This window comes from Ursus americanus, chromosome 3, assembly GCF_024610735.1.
Source record: "Ursus americanus isolate L20-20 chromosome 3, mUrsAme1.1.p, whole genome shotgun sequence".
Taxonomy (NCBI): domain Eukaryota; kingdom Metazoa; phylum Chordata; class Mammalia; order Carnivora; family Ursidae; genus Ursus; species Ursus americanus.
This window is the reverse complement of record NC_142129.1, coordinates 36,024,714-36,044,222: the sequence shown is the minus strand read 5'-3', so window position 1 is coordinate 36,044,222 and position 19,509 is coordinate 36,024,714. Positions and strand designations below refer to the sequence as shown.

The following is a 19,509-nucleotide window of genomic DNA, read 5'->3' as shown; positions in this document are numbered from 1 at the left end:
ACCTCTTCCTTGGCCCCGTGAACTAGTTTCCCAGGGCTGCTGTGATACAGTCCCACACACTGGGTGGCTCAGAACCACGGAAAGCTGTTTCACAGTTGTAAGGCCAGAGTGTGAAATCAAGGTGTCAACAGGGCCGTGCTCCCTTTGAAGGGCCTGGGGAAGGATCTGTTCCGGGTCTTCCCCAGAGCTTTTGGTGGCATCTTGGCTTGTAGCAGTACAACTCCATCTTCCCAAGACGTTCTTCTGGCCTGGGTCTGTCTCTTCACATGGTGTTCTTTTTATAAAGACACCAGTCATAATGGATTAGGGGCCCACTCTACTGGAGTGTGACCTTGTCTTAACTGATACCACCTGCAGCATCCTCTTTCCCAATCAGGTCACATCTGGGGGCACTGGGCATTAGAACATCAGCATATGAATTTGGGGGACTGGAGAGTTCACCCCAACACCCAGGATCCCACGGACAGGGGTTGTGCAGGTTGGTGTCCTCTCAGCCCCTTCCCACCTGCAGCGGGGCCTCTGGCCGGGTGCCCTTGGCTAGTGAGGTAGGTGTCCCCTGGCCCTGCTGCTGGCTCTGGGGCTCAGCTGGGGCACGCACACGGCAGTGATGGCCTTGGCCTGTTGGGCTGGCGTCGCTGCCGGGGGCAGGTGTTCATCCCCCCCGCCACCACAGCCAGCGCATCTCTGTCATCAGTACCACGTCCTGCTGAGCTGCCGAAGGACCTCCTGGGCTTCATTCGCCATCCCTGCTTGTCCTCCGCAACCAGCCTCGCGGCCTCCATCTGTACGCTCCTCTGTCTGTGCTGCTGGTGTACTGGGTAGTAGATGTTCTTGGAGGATGGCTTTGTCCTGACTGCAAACGCAGCACGATTCACTTCGCCCTTCCTTCCTGTGGACTTAACACGAGTCTCCACCTCGGCCTGCTAAGACCCCAGAAAGGCAAATGGAAATAGTGTACCTGCCTGGGGGTGTCCCACTGTCTTTGAGAATGAAATCATCAGCATCCTTGGTCTGTCTTAGACGTCGAGAGCGGAGGCTTGTTGGACTAATTTCATGGCTGGTTTCTAGGCGGCAGCCTGTTGGGCAGGGAACTGTGATTTGAATGATCGTGTTAACTCCCCAGAAAAGCAAGACCCATTGTTGTCTCTCCTCTGGCTGCTTTGCAAGTCTATAGAGGACACACACAGTCACATTCCCCTTTCCTGTATAATGGTCCAATCAGCAGCAAGCGCAATGAAATCCAATTAATGTGTTAGGCTGTTGTGATTCTAAAAATATTTTACATTCCCCGGAGGGGCTGAGGAAATTGGAGGAATCAAGGTATTATAGCAAACCGGTAATTTGCAGGAAGGTTCTTCAATCATTTTGGAGGTGGTAGATTTGTTCTTGAGAAAACAAAAATAGATCACCTCTCCAAAATGAGGCTGTCCCTGAGATCATTCTGAGGATTCTTTATTCAGACGCTAGGCCTTTTGCGCAAGTCTAATGATCCCTCGGTTTGGATACATATGAATTATTAAGGTCAGTTAATTAACACATTTTTCTTCTGCTGAAGTAATTAGATGAATAGAGCTCTTGCCCTCTTTTTTGGCTGCCCTGGCAGTTGTTCAGGGCTGAATAGAGGCAGTAAACATATTGCCACACAGATGCTAACCAGAGAAGTTTAATTTTTCGGTTTCCATTTGATTTCTGAAGTGTCACCCTGCCACCTGTAGGCAGCTCTCACTTGGGCACAGGAGTGGGAGGGCAGTGGGAGCTAAAGGAGACGGACGGAGGGAAGAGCCAATAACAAGCCTTCGTCTAAAGCTGCCTAGCCGCATCTTCTAGATAACCAGTATTCGTTTGTCACTCGGCCTAATTGTAGGCTTTACATCTTACAATTTTGTGCTTCCTTTGCCAAGTCTCTGTGTCATTTATATAAAGGTTATTTGAAGTGAATAGTTATTATGGCTGCTTGTGTTAATATTCCAAGGCTGTTTCCTTTCTGCTCCCAGTGTGAACACAGATTTTATAGTTGCCAGAAATTAGAATTTGGTATGTTTAAAGTGATTTTTTCTGTAATTTGTGTTTCCTGATTTTCTAGGCCAGTGGTTCCCAACATTGCCTTTGTATCAGCATCATCTGGGGAGCATAATAAAGTATAGCTTCTCAGTCTTCCCCTCACATCTGTGGTTTCAGAATCTCTTGGGATGGGGCCTGGAAATCTGGATTTTAAAAATGTCCCAGGGAGAGTCTGATGCTCCGTTAAGCTTTGGGCACCCTATTCTCGGTAACAACAACGGAAATGCCAATACGCAGCATCTCTCCTTTTCTTTGCTGGCGGGCATTCGGTTAACAGTACACACCGTTGGGCCTGATCTCCAGCCGTGGAGGCCTTTCAGATCAGCCCAGGCAGACCCACAAAATGGCACTGGTGGCTTGGGTTGTGGGTGTGGGAGGTCTTCATCCGCATGGCTTGATGGTTTTGTCTCCAGCGTTCTGCAGACCAGAATAACCAGAATTTTATAGAAATTACCTGCTGTGAGAAGGCTGACTGGCTGAGGATGCAGTGCCTGGTAGAAGAGAATGATAAAGACATAGGTCCCAACTGTAAGGTGATATATTCAGAGTCCCAAGTAAACTTCAGAGCACTGTGTCATAGAAGGATGATGGTGGTGATGATGGTGGTGGTGATGATGGTGATGATGATGGTGATGATGGTGGTGATGATGGTGACGATGATGGTGATGATGATGGTAATGGTGGTGATGGTGGTGGTGGTGATGATGGTGATGATGATTCAGCAAAACTCTGATTGAGGCAAGGGAGTGGAATGGATGGTTGGAGAAGAGGAGGCAGAAACTGTGCTGTCTTTACGGTGGGGCCGGTGGCCCAGTAGTGCTGCCCCTGGTCCCTGGTTTGCTGACCATAAAGGTTTCCTGGCTCACCATTGCCTTGCTGAGCTTTAATGTGTTCTGGTACTTACCCCCCACCTTCTACACTTCATGATTACTTTTGCTGATTTTAATAAAATTGGCCCTAGAAAATATTGTGGATTTAGGGGAAGGTCTCCCATGGTGTGACTTACCCCAGCTTCACACCTTCCAGGGTGGCCCTGCAGATAAGTGTTCGCGTGGGAGTAGGAGCACAGGGCCGGTCTCTAGCACCCATCTTGGAAATGTGGGGACTTTTCATGAAGACTTTTTCCACCAAGAAAAATGGTGAAATGAAATTATGTTTGGTGGTGGGGCTGATAGATTGTAAAGATGAGAATTCATGATCAAAAGCAGGAGTGAGGATATCGCTAGCTTTGAGCGCTCTCTGAGATGGCAGAGTTGAGACTTGGCCTGAGTAATGGGGATACTGGGTCATATTTGTTGTCATTTGGGACAAACATCAGATTCTAAATGCTTAATATGCCTCCCTTATTTAATTCTTACAGAAACTCTGAAGCAAATATATATTATGAGGGGCATGACCCCTTATCTGCAATTCTGAAATCCCCAAAGCTTTGAAAACCTCAAGTTTTTCATAACTCATTTGAGTATAAAACTGATGTCACCTGAAATCTTCTGATAGGAAAACGGAACTTGAACTTATGTGAGACTATTTATAGTTTTGCTTTATCCCACTTAGTGTGAATATTCATATGTTTTGCTGCAGAAATAATAATGGACTTGGTTATAGGAAACGGTGTCAGGGCTCTCTGGGTACGTTACATAATACGCGGAATGGACAACGTATTACCGTTCAATGGTCCAGAGAATCTGAATTCTGGGGACACATCCGACCCCACTCTGAGTTTTGTGATAGGGATTTTCATGTTGTTTCTCCACTTTTATAGAAAAGCTGAAGCTTAAGGTGGTTAAGTAATTTGCCCAGGGTCACAAAGCTGCAAAGTTGGGAGCTATGGTTCCAATAGAGGGCCATTCTGAGCTTTTCTGCTAAAAGTTGCTATTTCTTCCTTGGTTTTGAATCATGTCTCCCAAAGCTTCACTTTTTGTTATCTTGTTTGTTTGCCAGGCCCCAGGAGGAGGTGTGTGTGTGTGTGTGTGTGTGTGTGTATGTATATCTCTGTGTGTATCTGTGTATATGTATGTACAGGGCTGGGCGTGAGTGTAGGGAGTGGAGTCTCGTCTTCCTGCCTAGCTGCCCCCCCTCTTTCTGCCCTTCACTCTGTAAACTCCTGGCATGTGTCCTAAAACACAAGTCTGGTCATTCCACTCATCTGCTTGAAATCCTCCAGTGCGGCCAGAGTCAAGTCCAAGCTCCTTAGGATGGGATATAAAGTCCTCTCTGTACTGGTGCTCCCCTGACTTGAGCAGCACGGACGGCTTATGTGTGTAGACTTGGGAGCTGGCCCAGGGGGGAGCATTCCCTCCTGGCTGCTCCCGGGCTTGAGCATGTCCCGTACCTCTGCGCCTCAGTTTTTTGTTTTTTGTTCCTTCTGTAAAATAAGGGTGATGGTCGTCTCCCTCCTGGGATGTGTTGAGGAGTGAATGAGTTAGTGCCCTGTTAGCTGTTTAGAGAAGTGCACACAGGAAGCCCTCAGGGGAGGTTAGCTGTTATTATTAGGGTTTCTCCAGTGTTTTTGCTGGTTGCTGAGACTCCTTCCTTTCCCCCACCCAACTCCATACTTTGACCGTCTTCCCAGAATGGGGAAGATGATCCTCGCCTTCTTGACCTCAATCATGCTTTTGCCTTTGCCTTCATCCTATTGCCTACCTGCCTGTCAGCAACCTGTTTATGTTTTGCAATTCAAAGGTCATCTTCTCCTTGAAGACTTTCCAACTTGCCCTCCTCCTCCCTGTCCTTTAGGCCTCCGTGATGCTACATTTGTCTTGGCCACCTTCTTCTTGGTTTGCTGATCATTCTCTTTCCTGGAATTGGAAGGCCCTGGAGAATGAATCCTGCAAGTGTTTGTATCTCCTCTCTGGCAGAGAACCTAAGTCACATAATCAATGTGTGTGAATAAATACTGTGGAGAGAATTCTTTCCAACTTGGGTAGGAATGTCTGCTACAAACACTATTTACAAGCAACAGAATTCACTCTTGATAATTTGAGCTCAAAAGGAATTTATTAAAGGATATTAAGTAACTCACAGAATTTCCAAAAAACTGGAGAATGGGACTGGGATGTTTTCTAGCCAGGAACAAGATGTAAGTTGTTATCCGTGGGTTGTTCCACTGGAGGCCCACCTGCCATGTGGAGCCATGACTGGGATCTCCCTTGCTGACACTGAGCTTGGGGCACTGCCCCCTCTCCCCCATCATTGCCCCTGCTGCTTCTGAAAGCCGACCTTCTCTCTTGCCTCCCTCTCCCGTCCTTGCCAGCATGTTGTCTCGTAGTGTCTGGGTATTACCTTCTAATTGAATTGCTTTCTTCCAAATTGAATTGCTTTTTTGCAAATTGAAATCTCCCCTGAGTGCACCTGATTGGTAGATAATAGGTCACATGACTATGTTGAGCCTGCAAAGGAGTCTGGGAGGCGGACGAGAAAGCGTGAGTTCAGGACGTGGGGGTTTCCAAGGCGCGGAGTGGCCAGGGTGTCTTGGGTGGTGAGGTTGGCAGTGGCGGCAAGACTACAGGAGTAGAGTGGAGAGGGTTTCCTGGGCAGCAGGTGGAGAACTTTTATACATGAGGAGTGGGAGACTCCTAGGACTCTGTGCAGAAAAATGAGGCGGACTTTTGAGCTTAAAGTTGGAGACCACTGACTTTCTTCCGTGTGCTCGTCATTATCCCCTCGCATTCGTCCCTGTGAAGACGGATGTCGTCTGGAGAAGTGAGGGTCACACGCATCGTGGTGGCTTTCCTTCCTACACTGTTGACTGCAAGGTGTTCACGGATAAAGGAGGGAGGAATTATTCATTGTCTGTATCAGGGCCATTCGGTGGGCGTTCTTTATCTGCACCGCCCGCTGGCCACATGTGGGTAGCACTTGGAATGTGGCTAATGTGACTCAGGCACTGCGTTTTGAATTTATTTAACGTTAATCAGTGTAACTGTAAGCAGCCACCTATAGCTAGTGGCTAACTTACTGGACAGTGCAGGTCTAGATAATGTGACCAGCTGAAGAAGGCGAAAAAGGTTACTTTTTTTGTGTGTGGAAAAAATGCATATAATATATATAATGTATAACCACACATTGCTTCTTCCCAAATAAAGCCTTTATTTTATTGATAGAAATATTGGGGCACCTGGGTGGCTCAGTGGATTAAGTGTACAACTCTCGATTTCAGCTCAGGTCATGATCTCAGGGTGGTGACACAGAGCCCCACATCTGGCTCCCTGCTGGGCGTGGCGGCTGCCCAAGATAGTCTCTCTCCCTCTGGCCCTCTCTTTCTCTCTCTCTCACTCTCTTAAAAAAAAAAAATTTGGTGGCATGTTGACGTAGCAACGAACAAGTAATTGGTAAGATATTGGATTTAATCTTCAAGAGTAATTCCTCACTTAAAGGTTTATTAAGCTAAGAATCTAAAAACTAAAGTTTGCAAAATTTTCCAAGTAAAACACTTCTTAAAATTTTTTTAAAAAGATTTAATTTATTTATTTGACAGAGAGAGAGCACAAGTAGGCAGAGCGGCAGGCAGAGGCAGAGGGAGAAGTAGGCTCTCCGCTGAGCAGGGAGCCCGACGTGGGGCTCGCCTGACATCATGACCTACGCCAAAGGCAGATGCTTAACCCACTGAGCCATCCAGGCGCCCCCAAGTTGAACACTTTGGAAAGCACTATTATCTGCCAAAAATAGAAAAAGGGTCAGTGTTTAGGACATTGCTCCTCAAACCACCCATCAGAGCCCCCTTGGCAGGTGTGTAATGACATGGATTGCAGGGTCCCACTCCCAGAGCTTCTATTGTCTAGGTCTGAGTGGGACTGAGAGTTTACATTTCTAGCAGGTTCTCAGGTGATGGTCACGCTGCTCATCTGGAGACTATATTTGAGAACCCCTGACTTAGGAAATGCTCTGTTAAATGCCATGAAACCAAGCTTTTCATTGTAGGACAGCTCTGACTCTTTCAGCTGCAAATAGTACTGTGGTATTCTGAAGTTGCCGGTGTGGGGGGAGGGGCGGGAGCTACGTGTGTGGCATTATCCCACATTGATCTGATCAGAAAACCCTTTCCCACCAGGTGTACCAAGGACTAAAGTTGGAGAAACACAATTCTATGAAATTCTGTTGAGTTAAACATAAAGCTCAGTTTCTCATTCTATCCAGCCAACAAAATTGGACTTCTCCTGGGCTCTGTTCGTCCTTTCCTTTCCTTTTTCCTTTTTCCTTTCCTTTTTTTTAAGATTTTATTTGTCAGAGAGAGAGAGCACAAGCAGGGGGAGTGGCAGGCAGAGGGAGAAGCAGGCTCCCTGCTGAGCAAGGAGCCCCACGTGGGACTCAATCCCAGGACCCTGAGATTCTAACCTGAGCCTAAGGCAGACACTTAACCGACTGAGCCACCAGACGTCCCTCTTCCCCCCTCCCCAGACCCCCGTGCCCTGGGCTCCATTTTGAGATGCTTTTTCTTTTACATCTCTCCTCATAGGAGAGCTCATTTAGGACCAGGACTTTAATGCTGAGGACACCTAGTTTGACATGTCTACCCAGTCTTTCCTCTGGACACATAGTGTATCTGTCCACTGCCTACCCAGCATTTTTATCTCAAATAGAACATGTCCTGAACTGAACTTTTGTTTACAGCTCCCCACTGACCCAATCTGACTCCTCTCCTGGTTTCTCCTTCTTAGTAAAGGGCTTCACTGTTTGCTGCCTGGATTGTCTTCAAATCCATCAGCAAGGTCTGTGATTTCTGGCCAAAGAATTTATGTATAAGAGTATATGTATACGCTTCATACACATGAGCTCAGCCACAAGACATACGTGTATATATGAACAGCACCAACATGGTTTTCAAACACACATTCATAAACAGATATATGTCTCCGTTTACTCATTGGTAATGCCACATGCTAGTTCAAGATAGGCGTTGTCCTTGATTCTATCATCACATTCTTTTAAAATGGGATGACTCCTACTAGTTCCCTGAGCTATACCATCCTGGAGGTTACGATGATGTCATAATAGAGAAAAAAGGTATTTCTCCAGCTCTGCTCCCATCTATAATTGTGGAAGCTCGTGCAGTTCTCAGATCTTTGCAGCTAGTTCAGGAAGACTGTGAGATGCTTTGCCTGTGTTGGGAGCTAGCCTTGTGTGTCAACTTGCCCACTCTTCCTTCCCCCGCTGTGGCAATGTCACTTGTCACCCAGGGAGGGACTCCAATGCATACCGTTCTCTCCCACCTCTCCTCTCTTCTAGAAAGAAGTCGGTCCACCTTCATGCCCGGGCTGCTCTCTCTCTCTGCTCTAATAAGCTCCACATTCCTCTGAAGTGGGATATGAAGGGTGCTGAGCTCTTCTAGATTCCGTTATACAGGCTGTCAGGGTTCCTTTTTAACTTTTTGCAGAGGACTGTTTTTTATGTTCTGTTCCTAACTGAAAATTTAGTGAAATGGATCTTTTATTTTTCGTTTCTTTTATTTTAGGCTCTTTAACTCAGGCCAATAAGTGTCCCTGTATCTCCTTTCCCTTCCTACACGGACCTAGTGTTCTGCGATCAAGTTCGTATAACTTGATTCTCCTCTCCTTTAGGAAGACTTGTGGAAAGTGGCTTCTTGTTCCTCTTACCAACAGAGCTGTGGGAGGTCTGCCCAGTGGCTGTCCTTGTTTTCTTCCTGGGATATACCCAGCCTCTCACTAGCTGGGTATCCTGCCCCTGCCTCCAACACTGATCTAAGTGTTCCTGTCTCTGTGTGTGTGTGTCTGTTATGTAAATGATAGGTCTCCCCCTCTCCCTTTTATTGGAACCACACCATAACATCCAGGATGGCTATTCTGTAGGCTTTTCTTCTGGTCGTCTTCCTTTTGGAGCGTCCTGAATTGTTCTTAGTGACCTTCAGAAACCGTGTATGAGGGTCAGAGAGAGAGATTTCATCCTTTGAACCATGTTGGGAATCTAAAGATCATTAAGCCCCTGAGGATACTTCTTCAGACCTCATTGACTTTGCTCGCATAAAGAAAAAGATCCAAACTGCCATCTGAGCTTCAGGGGAAGCCTCGGAGAAGAGCAGAATGCTCTCCTTGTCTTTCTCTGCCTGGCCCTCCTTTCGGCTCTTTCACCAGAGCCAGCCCTCTCTGCTCGCAGGGCACGTGGGGCTGCAGAGGCTGCCGGGAGTCAGGTGGTGGGGGGGAGGGGGCTTTAAGCCCAGCTTAGCATGAGTGCTGCCTTGCCATGTGGACAGAGGGTGGTCTTTTTAGTTTTTCACTTACTAGCAGTTTGTCACGTGGTATAATCCTGTTTAGGCAACTGGGTGTGGTTAGGGTTTATGTAATTTAAAAGATCAGTACACAAAGAATGAAGGAGTCATGAGTTCAGTGTGTGGTGTGTATTTTTTCAAACTCAGAACAGCACCAACATGGTTTTAAAACCCACATTGAAAGGGAAACCATGTCTGTGCTTGTTCATAGTCTGGACTAAATAATTTAGAGATTGATTTGTCCAGGCCCTCTGCCAGTTTAATCCCAAATCATTCATGTCACTGGATGGATCCAATTTTCAACTGATGTCCTGCTGTAGACAGAGGACCAAATGTGTCAGCAATAGCTTTAATTTCCCCTCCACAACAGTGGTTTCCAAGCCTGACTGTACCACAGAATCACCGGGGGAGCCCAAAACAGAGATTCTTGGTCCAGTTTGGGCTGTTAGATTCAGCAGGTCCGGGGGGTGAGGAACGAACCTTCTGAGCAGGTAGCAGCCACTTGAATTGCTTTGCTTCTGGAATTTTTGCAGAGGAAAAAACACAAGCAAAAAACCAGGTGTTCCAGGGTTTCATTAAAACGTAACCTCACCGAAGAGCTGCTTCTGCTGGGTGACTCTGGTCCCAATATGATTTCTTGTAAAGTATTTGGAACAGCTTTTTCTTTCTTTTCAATTTCCTTGCAACTCTCTCTTTAAATTAGATTCTTTGTGCAAATGTTTATTGTCTGCCTGGCAAATACTTGGTGGGACACCATGTACCTCCCAAATGCCCTTGTCATCGTTAGTGACTGTTACTAATTAATTGCTCCCAATAGAATCATTCAAAAAGCATTGCTTTCTGGCACCTATCTTGCATTGCTTTCAGAGTTATATCATTTATTCAAAGATCTATTCATCCAATTTGCCTGTGATTTATTATCTGGTGTTATTTATACAGTTTAAATATCAGCACATAGTGAGTTTAATAATCATAGTATTCAAAGTGTATGTATATATGGATGTTTGCTTGTATTTATATAAGGTAAAATAATCAGCCACTAGAAGTGACATATAAAGGAAAAATGTAATCAGCTATTAAAAATTAGATGCAAATGAAGCTTTGTGCATTATTATAAACATTTCTCTGAACGTTCAGAATCTGAAAATTCTCATTATAGCTCCTCAAAAAGCGATGAAAGGAAACAAAATCCTTTGTTTAAGGCAAAAAACAACTTAGAACCTTATTAATTTATTTTCTAGCTACCTGGAAGCCAATGTGAATAATCAATTTCTTTTATAGTGTGATAACTCTGATCTAAAATCCCTCATTCAAGTCAAGGACCCACATCACTTGTGTACTCACTAAGTTTGAAATGGTTGCGATTAGGTCTCAACTTCACCTTTCTCCCCAGTCCCTTTCCTTCATTAAGAGACAGCCCTTTATCTCTTGCCAGGCTCAGATCCATGCCTCGTGGCCATTGGCACGGAGGGGCTGGTAGCAGCGGATTCTTCTGGAGTCACAGATGTGAATTTCACGCGCTGAAATTATTTTCTATCCCTTCCATTTCACACTTGATTTCCTCGTGAACCATTGATCAAATTCCACCCAAATCCTGTGATTAACAGCATTTAAACATCTCTACCTGCTTTCTTTCCCTTTTAAGGAACATTGCTGTTTTTCTCTTCAAAGTTAAGTTTCTTCTGAAATTCACAACTTTCTTGCAGGAGACCGTTGTTCTCACAGGAAGCAGTTTCTACCTTCAGGCAGTTCGTGCTGTCGGAAGCACTTTGTACATGAACTAGACGTAGACTCCTTTTGGGTGTCTGCTCAGCCCAGAGTAGCCACCCCACCCCCCACTTTCATCTGAGAACTGTCTCCTGATCCACAGGGGTGAGCCCCAGCAGCCAGGTTTATCCTAACAGCCTTGACTGCCTCCTCTAATCATGGGGAGGGGGGACCACAAAACCCAAAGCGAATCTACTGTAGTCTCTCTCCTCAGAAAGCAAAGTGGGGATTCAGACACAGATAGGCTTTGCGAGTGACTATAATTATTACGACATGTATCATTTAACTCTAGAAACAATAATGCTGCAAAACAGTCACAAATCCCATGGTCCTAGCCCTTCAGCGTTTGCTTATGCCTATGTTTGGCTGATTTAATCTGGGCCCAACTGAGCAGCTCTACTATGTGTGCCTTTTGTCCTCCTCTCAGAACCAGTGGCCTAGGCTGGGCATGTACTCGTGGTGCTCTGAGCTGAATGTTTGTGGTCCCGACTGTGTCCATCTGCTGACGTTCTAACCCCCAAGGAGATGGTATTCGGAGGTAGGGCCTGTGAAAGGTGAGGAGGTCATGAGGGTGAAGAACAAAGTAAACACAAAGAATCCCAAAGGAGTGATGGAAAGTCCTGATGATTTTCCTGTTCCTGGTTCCAGCCCTTTTTGAGTCTTGGTTACATTCCTGCCCTTGCCTTCTGTGCAAGATCTCTGAATACTTTTAATAAATCTAGTCTCTAGGTGGGTATGAAATGGAAAGGGAGAGGAGGTCAGCTGGAGCGAGCTAGTCGCAGCACCAGTGCACGCTCCTCTGAGCCATAGCTCTAAGTGGGGCCAGGTGAGCAGGTGAGTAGAGGACGCTTGTCCCCAAGACGTTTCTAAAATTACGACTAGATCAGGGGCATAGGCAGCTTCCCACTTCTCAAGGAGCGGGTCTGTTGGAGCAAGCTTTTGGAGGATCTTCTAACATTGGGAAGATTTCCACTCTTTGCAGAAAGCCTTTAAATGTCCCTTGGGTGCCTTTCCTTAGTAGGGAAGTAAATAGAGCGCAAAGCTTTCTTGGTCAAGTAGTTAGAGTAGAAAACTTTATTCTAATGTTGACGTGTTACACATAATGGATGGTCTCCAAATCTGTATCTGCAGTCAGTTCCAGCTTCTACTTGAAGCTCCAGACTTGGCTCCCATCTGCCTTGGACATCTCTGTTTAGAAGTCTACCAGGCATCTCAAACTGCAGGTGTCTTAGGCAAAGTTGCCCACCACCCTCTTTTCCCTCAGAATACCTGTTCCTCTCCTCCTCTCCCCCAGTACGGTATATGGTACTCCCTTTGATCTGTTGAGATCAAACACTTCAAGATATCCTTGTTCCCTCTTCTTTCTTCATCCAATCCATCAGCCCTACACTTGATTTTCAAAATATCCTGACTCCGACCATGTCTCACCTTCACGCTGTCACATTTTCCCTGAGTCATTGTCCTTTTCACGGGTCTCCCTGTACCTTCTCTTACTGCTCTAGCTTCCATCCTTAGAGGAGCCAGAGTGACCTTTAAAAAATATTGTCAGTCATTTCGCTCTCTTGCTCAAAGCTCTGCAATGACTTTCTGTTAAACTTTATTTTTAATTTTTATTTTTTAAATAGGCTCCACGCCCACCATGGGGCTGGAACTCACAAGCCCGGGATCAAGAGTCCCGTGCTCTACCGACTGAGCCAGCCAGGCGCCCCTCCACCACACTTCTAATAAAATCCACATGTCTTTTGGCTTGCTCCTTCCTATCATTCAGGTTTTTGCTTTGTTATTACCACTCAGAGAGGTCTTAACTGCTCATCTTCTGTAAAACAGCTGACCCTCACCCACCCCCAGTCCCTGCCAATTTCCTTCACTTCTGTTTTTCCTCCCAACACTTACTATTTGAAGTTATATGTTTACTCTTTCTTCTAGTCTCTGTGTCCTGTGAGAATGTAAAAGCCATGCATATAGTGACTCTGCCATTTATGTGGCTATATTCTCAGTTTCTAGAACAGAGCCTGGCATATCATAGTTGCTCAGTAAAGATATTTTCTGAATGAATGATTAAATGAATCCTGAAGCACGAGGTATTCAGGGCCGCCGTGCTGCACGACTTCCTTGGGCTGCATTCATTCCAGAGCCACACACGGCAGTTCGGAAATTGGCAAAGGACAAACCTAGGTAGTGGATATTTTATAGACAGGTTGTTTCTGAAAATTATTTCTGCCCATTCCTTCTGGAAGTTTGAGGGATCAGACTGGGAACTTCAAGTGGCTAGGTAGCGAGAAGCTGTGTAGGTGAGCGTCTTCTCTGTTTTTTTATAAGATGGAATAAAAGGCATCCTTATATATTTTCCTCCCATTGCAACCTTCCCTTTTCACTCAGACTATGTTGCGTTAATTTGTACATAAGAGCTTTTGGTCGTTCTGTGAACACAGAGCATAGAAGCAAGACTTTTACATATCAGAGAATAGTTCTACTCAATTAACCGTAAGTATTTTGTCTCACTCAGAGTAGAAGAAAGGTGTATTCCCATAGCAGCCTTTTGAGAGGGAAAGAAAATCCTGAGCCGTGGCATCAGGACAGGATGATGAAGAATTTCTGGGTCGCTTAGGGGACCCACTTGGTTGTAAAAGGCTTACGTGTGTTAGGTTAATATAAAAGAGTGCAGCTTGCCCTTATTTTTTTCTTTAATAATACAGCTTAATGAGGTCACTAAGAGGATTTCTTTTACCTTAATTCCCAGATCAATTGCTCTTATTCCTTTAGGCACCTGACCTGACCCAGAGGCCAACCATCACGGATACCCGGGGAGAGCTGTTCTCCTTGGAAGCTTCTGACTGGGTACAGGGGTCTTCTCCAGCCTCTCCAGCTGTTGCTCAGCAGCTTACTGGCCGTGGTCAAGTTCCCCTGCACAGCCCAGCAAAAGTGAGTGACATCATCATGTGCCAAATGTTTCTTCTTTCCTCTTCTCTCCATCTCAGTCTCCTCATGGCAGCTCAGTGTCCTCGCGTAGGTTCACTCTAGAACCTTCATTTCTCCAAAGACATTTCCTCTTTATTTTCATTTCTGCCTTTCTGATCTAGAAGCCCCCCCCTTTTCGTGTGTGGAATATTCGGCCTCATTGAACAGAGTAGAAGTTCGCGGAGTTTCCTGTATCCTCTCCTCCCAGCTGAGTTCTATGTTCAGTGTCCCAGCCAGGCTGTCATGGAGTTGCCTGTTAAGCAGTTCTTGTTTGACGCAAGACCTCAAACCCAAATGCTGGAGTTATGGTGCTGATTCAGCTGCCAAGGTGCTCGTAATTTAATCTTCACCTGGGATTTAGGCAGGAATTCTTGTTTTTAGGGTGAAGCAGAGGCAGCGGCAGTTTCAGTTGGAGAAGTCTTATGCAAATTGACTGCCTGCTCAAGCCCAGTGGAAGCAGATTGGTTTTTTTTAAACCACTACCGTACTCTTTGTTTTATATCTTTTCCTTCTTCTGTTCTTTCTCAAAAATATCCTGGCCACTCATATGCAGATGGATATCTTGACAAGCGAGCGTCCACTCTCTTTCATTCCTGCAGAGAAACTAAATTTTTATCTAAAACAGCAACGAACATTGTAGGAGCCAGTTGAATTAACAAATTGTCAAGTACACTGAAGCTTCACCATGAGATACACTTAGGGAGCTGTTACAGAATTATGTATTCATTCAAATATGGTGCAGTGATTTTTTTTTTTTTTTTGAGAATTAAAATCTGTGGTACAGGATCCAAGACTGATTTTTGTCTTAAAATTTTCAATCTTTATGGGACTGGGTTATGGTGGCAACTCTCTGGCACCCTTATTGGGCTTTAGGAAGTCACTTAAATTGATGGTAGGCTTCTTTGTTCGTCTATAGCTTTCTAGGAAGACCAGAGATGAACTAAAGATTATAGCATTTTATTTTAACAGTTTTTTATTGACGAGATTTAGCATTGGCTTTTTCAGGCAAGATTTTGTTTTTTAAAAGATTCTATTTACTTATTTGAGAGAAAGGGGGAGAGTGAGCACGGGAGAGGGAGAAAGCACTAGCGGCGGGAGAGTCAGAGGGAGAGGGAGAAGCAGGCTCCCTGCCGACCAGAGAGGTCGATGTGGGGCTGGATCCCAGGACCCTGGGACCATGACCTGAGCCGAAGGCAGACGCCCAGCCAACTGAGCTGCAAGGTGCCCCAAGATTTCTTTTTTATAAAGCATTTTACTTTGCAATTTTACTACATTTCCACCATAGAGCTATTTACAATGCTAGCTATATTCTCTTGGGGGTTTTTTGCTATTATTTTTATTTTAATTGACTGCCTAGCCTTCCCCAAATTCAGGAGATAATTGAATTTTCTAATATTTTCCTCGGCTATAGGCCTTGACAAAAATTAATGTAGGGGAGTACAAAAGATTCATGACATTTTGAGGCGGCCTAACCGGCATATCTCTAAGCAGTGGTCTTAAAATCCAGCCATGGCATCATAGATATTCCTGCCCTCTTTGGTTCAGGGGTGGCGTGAGGTTTAGGGAAGCCTATTGCATACATTTTAATTTTTATTTAAAAAATAAAGAATGCTTACATTTGCTAAAGCTGCATCCACACGACTACATCAAAATATTCCTCTAAATCAAAACCACACTTGCAAATTGACCCTGCTCTGATATCCTGCTTTTGAAAGCACTTCAGCTGAGACACCTGCATTTAAAAAGTATAGAACACACAGGGGACCTGGGTGGCTCAGTGGGTTAAGCGTCTGACTCTTGGTTTTGGCTCAGGTCCTGATCTCAGGGTCATGAGTTCAAGCCCTGCTTGGGATTCTCTCCCTCTCCCTATGTCCCCTGGCCCCCCACCAAGTCTTTCTCTAAAATAAATAAATAAATCTTTAAAAAGTATAGAACACACAACAGATACAGAGCAGACTATAATGGTATCAATTTCAAAAACAGAAAAGTGAAAAGGTAGCTGTCAATAGATGGGAGGGGGAAGGAGAAAATGGGGTGGAAGTTAGGGTCGAGGTGTTAATATTTTCATTTTACAGACTGTGGTGTCAAGAGGTGGCAATTATTTAAAATAACAAAGGTGGGGCGCCTGAGTGGCTCAGTCCTTAAGCGTCTGCCTTCGGCCCAGGGCGTGATCCTGGAGTTCTGGGATCGGGCCCCGCATCAGGCTCCTCTGCTGGGAGCCTGCTTCTTCCTCTCCCACTCCCCCTGCTTGTGTTCCCTCTCTCACTGGCTGTCTCTATCTCTGTCAAATAAATAAATAAAATCTTTAAAAAAAATAAAAAATAAAATAACAAAGGTAAGCAATAGATGAAGTAAAGGTAGTTATCCAAACATCAAAGATGAGGAGGCAGGAAGAGGAGAAGGTGGGTAGGGGTATCAGCTGAATCCTTCCTGCTTGTGGCAGAAAGCCCACAGATTCACGGGGCCCAAAGTTGATAAATCAAGAAATAGCAGCATGTGAACATTCTTTAAAGATATTGAGGTAATAAGCAAAACAAACCAGAAATGGTTTCAAGGGGTAGTCTCTGTGGAACAGGACTGGAAATCAGAAGGGGTTGGGTGAGAGATGTTTGCTTTTAATGAGAAGTTTGGGGCCCATTATTTATACCATGTATATAAATTAATTTTAATTTTTAAATAAAAAAATATTTCAGTAGAGGTCTTAGATCTAAAAGTTGTTTTTTTCAGAAAGGAAAAAGGGCCAGAGTCTGTTGTAGCATAAGCTGTTGCTCAGTACTTATGAGAGAAATCTCTCAGAGCTGCTGTGGAAGCCACAGGAAGGTGACAGCTAACTAGGGAGTGGGGAAGGCTGGGGGAGCAGGACTGTCATTTTGCCCATATACATAGAAAGAGAGGTGTGGGGTAGGTGAGGATTACTCTCCTGTCCACCCAGGACTGCCTGTACAGAGGGCTTGTTCTGGAACCTTCTTTCTCCTTCACCTCCCCCGAAATGATACCCATCCAGCTCCCTCAAGGGCCCATGTTCTCTCTGCATTTTGAGCTATAATCGGCTAAAGTAATCTCCTGAGTATGAACATGGTGGCTAAATTCTTAATGGGAAAGAGCGAGTTCCAAGGCCTTTCTCCCATCTTGCTGCTGCCCTTGGAACAGCTGTCCATATCTTGCTTCATGGAGCTGGGGCTTTCTGGCTCTCTGGCCACACATTTACTCACTCCTTCACCTAACGTCCTACCCCCGCAGTCTGCTTTGCTGGAGGGTGCCTCAGGCCTCAGTCTGAGGGCATCCTCTCCTTCTGTCATAGCCTCTCATTCATGCCGATGGCGCTAAATACTCGAATAAGATTTCCTGATTTATATGTATGCCTAGGCTCTATACTTACTTGCCTATTTCATCTCACTATTCAGCACCTCAAATTTAACTTGTCTCCAACTGGACGCTGCATCTGTTCCCTTAACACTGCGCCTTTGAATGAGTAAATGAATGAATTATGGTCTTTTGCAGACGGTGCCGTAATCAAGAGAACTGGATCTAACGGTGGAAGTTTTAGGGAAAATTCAGGCCGTTACAGGATGTGGGGTAGTCTGTATCTTATATAAAACTGTAGTTTATTAAAACAGATCTCTCTTTCTGTCTCATAGACGTGCCAGAGAAAAAGCATAATTCCTTTGTGACCCCCTCTCCTACTTGCCCAAGAAGGAGAGATCCTTGGGGCGTGAGGGAGTGAGGGAGAGGGGGAGTTAACTGTCTTTGCAGGTGTGTCTTAGAAAGGGGGGCGCTTTGCAAGGGGATGGTGAAGAAGGAGAACCCACCCTGGAGATAAACTGGGACAGATTTTTGTGTGTGGGAGGTGGAAGAGTTGAAGTAGGCGATGTCATCCCATCGACCTGCCTTTCATACGGAGAAGGGAAAAGGAAGGCTTCCAGATCTGTCCAAAGAAACCAGCAGCGCCCCTGTGGGAGGACAGTTGCCATCTTGTGAGGTGGCCAGGCCTTAGAAAGGTCATGGAGAGAACTGGCTGTGAAGTGCGTGGCCCTGCGGATAGCAGTGAAGCTTTCCTTGGCCAAGCTTGGTGCGGAGAAGGCGGAGTTACTGTTGAAACTAGTTGCCTTCCCATGGCCAGGGGCACTACCCACATGGACTGAGAATCCGACCTCCCTCCTCATTTTTCTAGATCTTGTCAGGCCTAGGCTTTTGTGTGATCCAAAGAGAGAAGATGGGATCCTTGGAAGTCCACAAATACTTCATGTCTTTTCAGTCTTGTTGAGAGCGGAGGAGGGGTGGACGCAAATGAAATCCATTTTTCAATGCGTCTTTTAGAGAATGGGGAGGGAATTCATAGCTGTAATGTTTGTGGTGACATTAAATCACCCCCAATGACTGTATCCTCTGTGTTTCCAGATGGACCCAGGGTTTCTTTCTTTTTTCTTTTCTTTCTTTTTTTTTTTTTAATTTTATTTATTTATATGACAGAGAGAGAGAGAGACAGCCAGTGAGAAAGGGAACACAAGCAGGGGGAGTGGGAGAGGGAGAAGCAGGCTCCCAGCGGAGAAGCCTGATATGGGGCTCAATCCCAGGACTCTGGGATCACGCCCTGAGCAGAAGGCAGACGCTTAATGACTGAGCCACCCAGGCGCCGCCCAGGGTTTATTTCTAATCACTGGAAGGAACCAAGGACTCATTCATGCAAATACAAATAGGCCATGAAAAAAACACTTTCAAAAACACTTTGGTGCCACTCTAAAGAGTTTTAAATCATGTTTATTAAAAGCAAATATTATCTTTTAAGATTTGTCCCTTAACAAATTTGTGGGTTTTGTCTGGGAAGCCAGCACAGTAAAAAAAAAAAAAAAAAAGTAAAAAAAAGTTCTTTTTTGTTTGTTTGAAACTGGGAAAATTTGTTGCAAAGCATTTCAGGCATTACATCTATAACCTGTGGATGGTCTCTTCTGCCAGGTCACCGTGGCATCTGTCTGAGAACCATGGCACACATGTCGGGCAGGGCGACAAAGTTTTGAAGAACTCTACACTAACACTACTGGACCATAGTGACAGATCTAGGATGGATTTTTAACTCTGTTTGCAAGAAGTACTTGAAATACTCTGGAGGAGTCATAATTCCCATATTATTGAACCTAGAAGTCTAGCAAAGCAGATTTTCAGTCTAACAGCTTTTATTATTTTTATTTATTTTTTAAATGGTTTTATTTATTTATTTTGAGAGAGGGAGAGAGAGATAGCAAGAGAGAGAGCACAAGCAGGGAGGAGAGGGAGAAGCAGACTCCCCCCTGAGCACGGAGCACGACTCAGGGCTCAATCCCAGGACCCTGGCATTATGACCTGAGCCGAAGGCAGGTGCTTAACCGACTGAGCCACCCAGGCACCCCCGTCTAACAGCTTTTAGATCAAGATCCATGCTCGTCCCCACAGTTGGTGTTTGTGGCTTAGCATGAACCCAGAGGACTTAGCAGAATACCCGCAGACTGAGACTGAGCCCATAGCCC

The 19,509-nt window shown here is 45.3% G+C and overlaps 1 long non-coding RNA gene across 1 annotated transcript in view; it reads left to right on the top strand.

The window, feature by feature from the left end:
* Positions 1-19,509, top strand: part of LOC148110366 (uncharacterized) — a 91,893-nt gene that overhangs the window by 19,627 nt on the left and 52,757 nt on the right. The window contains exon 2 of the long non-coding RNA XR_015723747.1: positions 13,814-13,972. This is a non-coding gene — a long non-coding RNA (uncharacterized LOC148110366). The remainder of the gene's footprint in view (positions 1-13,813; positions 13,973-19,509) is intronic.